This window comes from Xenopus tropicalis, chromosome 3 (assembly GCF_000004195.4).
Source record: "Xenopus tropicalis strain Nigerian chromosome 3, UCB_Xtro_10.0, whole genome shotgun sequence".
NCBI classification, from domain to species: domain Eukaryota; kingdom Metazoa; phylum Chordata; class Amphibia; order Anura; family Pipidae; genus Xenopus; species Xenopus tropicalis.
In genome coordinates, this window is record NC_030679.2 from 36,639,717 (window position 1) to 36,647,817 (window position 8,101).

Consider the following 8,101-nt stretch of genomic DNA (forward strand, 5'->3'; position numbering starts at 1 on the left):
CTTGCCCCCCCTTGGAAAATTTTCTGCGGACGCCCATGCATAGGGCTCAATGGCACTCTGCAGCTCCAACCCGGCCCAAGGAAAGTCTCACATAGGGCTCAATGGCACTCTGCAGCTCCAACCTGGCCCAAGGAAAGTCTCCCATAGGGCTCAATGGCACTCTGCAGCTCCAACCTGGCCCAAGGAAAGTCTCCCATAGGGCTGAATGGCACTCTGAAGCTCCAACCCAAGTAAAGTCAGGATAATGAAGCTTAAATGAATCCGAAACTTTCGTACTTGGCACAACAATACGATTTTGATGCAATTTTTGTTGCAAAGTATGAAAAAGTCGTGCAAATGAACTAAAAAGTCACAGAAAATACGAAAAAGTTGTAACCTTTAAAAAAAATACGAATTTTTTGTATTTGGACCAGTCATACTTTGATGAATGTGCCCCATATTCATGACCTATGAGACCACTTGCCTCCCTCATCACTGCTGTTATACATTTGTTATTTAGGCTTCATAATTACCAGCTCATATGTATCCACCTGGCACATAAACCCTTAATACATATATCATATAATCCTCTTATAGCAAGTTTAAATCCTCCATGGAGCTGCAGAACTACAGAAGCAGAAGGGCTATCAGGCTAGGCATTGAAAGTACCTATGTCTGCATTTATTTCAAGACCTGCTTACCCCATAAATACTGCGCTGCCTGATTTTGTTTTTTTTTAGTTCTGTCTGACGAGGCGACCAATGTCCAAGGTTTTTTCTGATATCGGTCAACTCATCTCCCACCAAACACACACCGATTATATATGGTGTGTTATATATGCTGTGTATGGTCACCTTTAGTGCTCTAGCCATTGCGTTTAGGGCTTGGTGAATTACCCCTTTTATATCAAGTATGATGAATTAAACAATATCTTCAAAGGTGAATACAGGTATTTAAGTGAAAAACAAATAGATATGCCAAGCACAAAAGACTATTTACCAGCAATATATTTTAATACTAGTGTGTGCCCATTTGTTCATATCAAGGCAGGGTCATTAAAAAAAACCAGGAATGATTGTAAATACTGCTACAGGTATGTACAACCAATGAAGGCAGGCACGACTGTTGCTATGAATTTGCCGGAAAATATGGGTGCAAAACCAAATTGGGACAATACAGCTGGACTTGTAAAGAAAACACTGTAAAATGTGGTAGGTATAATACATGGACCACTAAGAGCTGGCAAAGAATCCAAACAAAATATATAACAACAGTGCAATCCAAAGTGGCTCCAGTGCAGTTTCAAAGAGTCATAGCTTCCTTGTAGTAAACATTGCTATTCTCGAGATTTCTCAATGCCACATATGAAGAAAGAGACTACAGTTTTTTTTAACCAAGCTGACCTTCTAGTACAATTAAATTAAAGCCTGAGATTCTACTGAACTGTGTTTAGCTTCCGCTGGTCAGACCTACAACAGCCAATTTGAAGGCTTTGGGAAGGAAGTCAGTTGCAGTAATTACAATGAATTAATTCCAGGAACAGCCGGTGTCTCCTGAAAGATGGTTACTCTAGTTACACGAGTTATCTGTGCTTTATATTTGGTAAACATGCATTTCAGGCACATTTACAGTAGTACATATATCTCTATACTGTATATACTAAATTATTTTTCTATTCAGCTTTCTGAAGACTCCATGAATAAGTAGGACAATAAACAATGTGGTAACATGCTGTAACAATGTTAGCACATTCATTTTACTAAGTGCTATAAAAATACAGAATTCACCTTCAAAATCCTGACCTTGGAGGATGAAAACTGGCCAAGCATGTACAGTACATGCTAATTATATTGTCGAAAAAAGTCATTTTAGAGTATTATTGGTACGTGTACGCTGGCCCACTCATATGTATGCACTAGGAATATTGCTCAGTCATGCCAGTGCATGGTTGGTGCAGATGCAGCTTCTCTCCCTGCTGTTCCAGTTGTTGGGTCCAATGGTGTCTGCTGCGCAATTTTCCTTACCCTTTCCTGCCTATGTTAGTAGTAAACTGCATGTATACATGGGTGGTGGTGGCTTAAGTCCTGAATTATCTTTCTGTGGGGCGCACACATTGTACCACGGGATTGTACCAAGGGATTATACCACGGGATTGCACCTTGGGTTCAGGCTCTTTGTGCAAACAATTAGAACAATAGGAAGGTGGCCTTATGATGCGTCGCCCTTGTATGCCCTCCAAGGCCTCCATCTGTTTGGCCCATGGGCCAATTGGTCAGAGAGCAAGCTATATCAAAGTATATATGGCCACTAAGTTTACTGGTTGTGGCTTTGGCAGAGTCAATTACAGAAATGTAAAAGTTGTTTTGATTGGCATAAAAACAAAAAAAAACATAGGCATGTGATTTGGAATATCTGATTCATGGCATCTGGACTGCAATGGCTGCACTCCTGTGGATGTTAAAACACTATAATAGGGATCTGGGGCCCTTGTCCTGTTTAAAACAAAAGGTCCAAGTCATGGTCCCCCCATATATCAGGGTACAGATTATTTATTATCCAGAAGGAAATAGAAAATGTGTGTCATTTAGATTTATAGATAAAGCTGGGTACATATGGGCCAGTAAAAGCTGCCAATTTGGCCCCCCGTGTATGGAGGGCTTGGTCCTGCCTTCCTGCGACAGGCAAGGACTGCATCATCACAACCATAAGGTCCTCACCCAATGTGTCACTGTACTCCTGCAGGGGCCAACAATCATATCAGTATGATTTGGCCCTGCCCATGGATGGTCAACTAGGAAGGACATCAGCTTGTCTTGGTGAGATCGAAAGCCAGTAGAGGACATATCCATCAATGTTACACATTGGGTCAGCAGGGGTGTCAAGCACTGCAGCCATGGACCCCAGATCACCTCAGACATCTTTGGGCAGCCCTGGGACAGGTATGTCAGTACTGACTGGGAGGGTATAATTCACCAATTATTGCCAAAAGATGAGAAATGGAGGAGCTGTAGACTTCAAGTAAAGTAATATAGCATTTTGTAGCGTTATAGAGGAGTTCAAGTCCCAGGTTATGGGGCATAATCAGTAAGCATACCAGTGGGGACTTGTTACATAGAACATTCAGGGTATAGGAGGTATATTACAGCACTTCTCCCTAGAAACATTGAATGAGGGAACAGTCCTAGAATACATGACTGTAAGAGCCCACATCTTGACAACACTTTACAAACTGATCAGAGGTCAGTGGGTACAACTTCAAAAGTCTATACAGTGTAAGATACACTCGATAAAGAAACTTTACTTGTATGTACCTGTGTCGGACTGACATGGTTATAGCAGGAACTACTTCATTTGGCCTAGTTGGAAATTAAGTTCTAAAGGCATGCCAAAGTTGAAGATACCGGTACCAGAAAAACATAGACTGAGGTAGGTGGTGACTATCTCTGAGGGTCTGAAACTGCTGTATATCCCCTTTTCAGCTATGTCATGTAGAATTTAGATTTCCTGGGTGGCCCAACAGTTAGTACCTGGTAACAGATTAAAATGTTGAATAGACCCATTTCCCCACAGTGACATCCAAAGGGACCGTACGGGTTGCACCTTTTGCAAACGCTTAAGGGTCTTTAAATGCTTGGGCAACTGTGACCATTGTGGTTGTGGTCATAAAAAATGAGGAGGTTCCGCCAAGGCTTCCATTGAGCACTGCACTGTGGCCTTATAATGATGCCCCCACATGTGGATCCACTCCCCTGGCTCTACATACCAGTATGCTGATCAGAATGCTCTACACTACAATGGGAACCCCCAACTGTGATACTGCTCCTACTTTTTATGTAAATGTGTAATTAGCTCACTTTCAACTAGAACTAGTTTTCCAAAGGACTCTACAACTGACACTAGGTTGTTGGCAAGGTATATTGACTCCATGATTAGTTTAACATCTCCTATAGGCTAGACTTGCCTTCAGTGCATGTCCCCAGCTTGCTTGGGATAAATGTTATCAAACATGTTGCTTTTTCTAAGCTTCTGCTGAATTATTTGTAGTGAATGGAGCAAATAAAACAATATGATATTGTCACTAACATTCATCATTCACCATATTTGCAGAAGCTTACGGATAAAAGGGCTGTGGTTTATTTGCCATTTATTTTCCACTAAACAGGCACTGAGGAATAAGGGTACTTTTCTGCATTTCTCTCATCATATTGTTTGTGTCTGTTTAAGGGAAAACACTCTTTAACAATGTGCCAATAACAGCGCATCCTCCTATGCACTGATGGTTAGTGTTCATGTTTCGGGCTCTGCCCTATCTTCTTTCCACATCCTGCAAAACAATTAAAAAATAAAATATATTAGTAGCTACTATCAATCTATCTACGATCTATCTATCTATCGAGCACATTGGTTGTAGATATCCTGTCAGACTGACACAGTCATAACCGTTTATCCTGCAAATGATGTGCCCTGTTTCACATAAGCACAACCACAGATGCAGATCCGGTCTGGATATAACGTACAAAAGTTTTATAGAAGCTGCACAGGACTAAGAGGAAGCAGGTACTGTGCTCCCAAAAAAAGAGTACAAAAACTGGTTTATAAAAAGAGTTTTTTTTCATCAGAGATTTCAATATATATTTACATATTCACTTTATCTTTTTCTTTCATTTTATTCTGGAAGCAGTCTGCCAAAGTGCCTTAGCCTACATTATGTACTCTTGTGTTACAGCGAATTAATACACAGGTTTATCAGTACATATTATACATTATAGCATTATCCAAAAGAAACCTTTGTGCACTTACTGATTGAAGCAGACTGATGAAATATCTTTGAAATGATCGTACGGGTTTTCTGTGGACAGTACAGCAAAGCACAGCCAACAGAAGTATTTGTTACATTTTCTACAAATCATCTTGTTGCAGCCGCCATCTTTCTGTAGAAGTAAACATGCAGTGGGTACTATTAAGAAATTTATGGTTTATAGGTTGCGCCAGTTTAATAAAACAATTGCAGGCAGTAACACAATGCTCCCAGGGACTTGTAATCCACTGGAAGGTTTGATGCAACTGATTTGTATGCACACATACTGTATAACTAACAAATATTCTTTAACAAAAAATGGAGAGTCGGGCAAGGACTTAGTGCTAAAGGTTGCAGTTTGTTCCTTGACTTGCCTGGATACTGGCATTGCAGTTTGGGCACTGCTGGGTATTTGTCTCCAGCCATTCAGTAGATTTTCTTTCCACTGCTTTTAGTATCATATGCTTGCCATAGCGCTTCTCCAGTAACTTCTTACCAGCCGCATCTGCCTCCAGGTATTCCTCACGCACTAAAATTAGCTTTTCTGGGGTGAACACTGCAAAAAAACAAATTAAATGAATTGCTTTTACATAGGCTGAAAAAAGAGTTTGACCTTTTATATCTAAGTGAAATCTGCTCCATTTGAAGCCTCATGAATTTGCCTCAGAGAGGGAAAAATTCCATTCAGACTCCAAAGTGACAAATGGACTAGTCTCTGGATCACCTTTCTACTAAGAGCTATTTTCAGTAGCCCTGTATTTTCTGGTTTGCTAAAAAGCCATCCAAACTCTGAAGCTATCTACTGTAATACATAGTAACATAGTAAGTTGGGTTGAAAAAAGACATACGTCCATCAAGTTCAACCATAATGCCTATATATATAGGCTATATATATAGCCTATATATAACCTGCCTAACTACTAGTTGATCCAGAGGAAGGCAAAATGGTAATGTATCAGCCAGTGTGAATTCCACAACTTCATAACTCAGTGTAAAAAGCCCTTTCTGAATATTTAGATGGAACCTCCTCATGTTGTGATGACCCCCAACCATAAAATTATTCCTAAGACCATTGGAAATATGTGTTTTCCCATAGTCTTAGGCTACCCCAGTGAAAGGGGTCGCGACCCACAGGTTGAGAACCACTGCTTTAAGCTCTTTTGAGCAGGTGTATAAAGCCACTTATTCTACAGTGCTGTAGAATATGTTGGCCCTTTGTAAAACATGTTAATAATAATAATAATAATAATAATGAAGTCATAAGTCATTTCTTTTGGAATCACATTGTTGCCATAGCTCTTTTTCAGTAACTTCTTACCATCCTGGTCCTCCTCCAAGTCTTCCTCAACCAGCTTTTCTGGGGACAATATGAAATGAAAGCCAAGTGAAAATTACTGCTTTTCTTCATCAAGTTCAATAAACTATATATTATATATATTACACACACAAGCATATATATGCAATATAGCAGGACCAGCACTCCATTTGTAAAAAAAAGGGGATTTTAGACCGGAAAATTCCTTTCTAGTAGGCCCGGACTGTTAGTGCACACGTAGAGGTTTTGTATTTTTTTCACCTCTTGAGGCAGGTCAGAAGAACAAGGCTCTTGACTCCTCTTTCCCAAAATATGTGCTGGCTGTGCCACTACTTACCAAATCAATGTAAAGCTCAGACAGGTTCAGGCTCAGGACATCTTCTAGCGAATTGACTAACAGACTGGTCCAGCCTATGCTTTTTCCTTTGAGCTTGAAAAGTACTTTTCCACCCATGATGTCCATGATCATTTGCTTAAGGTCGGGGCCAAAAAGAGACACCCTTGTGAATTTAAGGGCAAGTAACCTGTGATGTAGCCAAAGAGCACGTTGTGCCATGACTAAGCTGGCTGCGGCATTTACCACTAGTCTGCCAATGTCGATAACAGCATTTGAGAGGATGGTCAGGTGCAGTTCAAGTTCAGATGTAAGATGATGTGAGGAGGAGGGAGGTTTGCAGGCCAGTTCTTGAGCCCAATGTCTCACAGTGCAAGCAAGATCTGTAAAAATGACTGCTGGCCTAAGAATTGATGCCGTCTTAGTAAAGGACTTTTTTAGAATGGTTTCCATCCTCTTGTCCATTGGGTCCTGAAATGCAGCCTCTTCAGCTTGCAAGATATACCATCTTGCAAGCTGAAGAGGCTGCATTTCAGGACCTTGGACCAGCTTGGATAGTCTGGCCAAGGATGAATCAGTTTTCCCAGTAGGTGTTTTGAGGTTCCCGGTTTGGCCAATGAAGTATGGTCCTCTTCACTGTCCTCTAAGGAGCTAGAATGAGGAGAGTTATTCTGAGTCAAAGAGAGGCTCTGGATCTAAGTTGGAGAGCTGGCCCTCCTCTGAGTTGGAGGATGTAAGTAGGGGGCATGGTTCCCTGTGCTTCTTAAGTGGTGCAGTATTAGTGAGGGAGGATTTAATAGGATGTTTGATACAGTCCAAAAGGCTACCAAGCTGAGGTGACATCGGTGAGGTGGATGGTAGAGGGATCTGAGAGTTCTGTGATAGGATGCACAGGGGTCTCCTCAGTAGCTGTAGTGTGAATAGGAGTAGCACAAACAGTTGCAGGGGCTGGATGTGGAGATAATATAGGAGCCTTAGGTGCTTTGGGCTTGCAGTTAGAGCAGAAGTCATTCTTAACTTCCTTAGAGTGCGTTTACTCTTTTTTCACCTAGAAGGCTCTTCAGACTTTTTTAGCTTCTTTGCACTGGCACATGCAACTGGGTGAAGATCCTTCACTAATTCATTAAGAGACTGGTAGCAAGAAATGATACTGACGCGGGTAAGGGAGATAAGGTTGTTTAGTGATGTCTCGATGTGTCTGGAAAAAAGAAACTGGAAAGTAGAGATGGAGCCAGCCTATGTATGTGGAAGAAGAAGTCAGGAATCTTGTAAACTGTAAACCTACCAAGACAAGGCCGTCCACCTAAACTCACAGGCCGAACAAGGAGAGCGCTGATCAGAAATGCAGCCAAGAGGCCCATGGTGACTCTGGACGAGCTGCAGAGATCTACAGCTCAGGTGGGGGAATCTGTCCATAGGACAACTATTAGTCGTGCACTGCACAAAGTCGGCTTTTATGGAAGAGTGGCAAGAAGAAAGCCATTGTTAACAGAAAACCATAAGAAGTCCCGTTTGCAGTTTGCCACAAGCCATGTGGGGGACACAGCAAACATGTGGAAGAAGGTGCTCTGGTCAGATGAGACCAAAATGGAACTTTTTGGCCAAAATGCAAAATGCTATGTGTGGCGGAAATCTAACACTGCACATCACTCTGAACACACCATCCCCACTGTCA

General features: G+C 41.5%; 1 long non-coding RNA gene across 1 annotated transcript; it reads right to left on the reverse strand.

Annotated features, from left to right (window-relative positions):
- Positions 1 to 4,090: 4,090 nt before the first annotated feature.
- LOC116409714 lies at positions 4,091 to 7,767 on the reverse strand. Its single transcript, XR_004221950.1, has 3 exons — positions 6,096 to 7,767; positions 4,780 to 5,333; positions 4,091 to 4,303 (listed from the first exon to the last, which is right to left on the reverse strand). It is a non-coding gene; the product is annotated as an uncharacterized LOC116409714 (long non-coding RNA).
- Between the last annotated feature and the right edge of the window lie 334 nt (positions 7,768 to 8,101).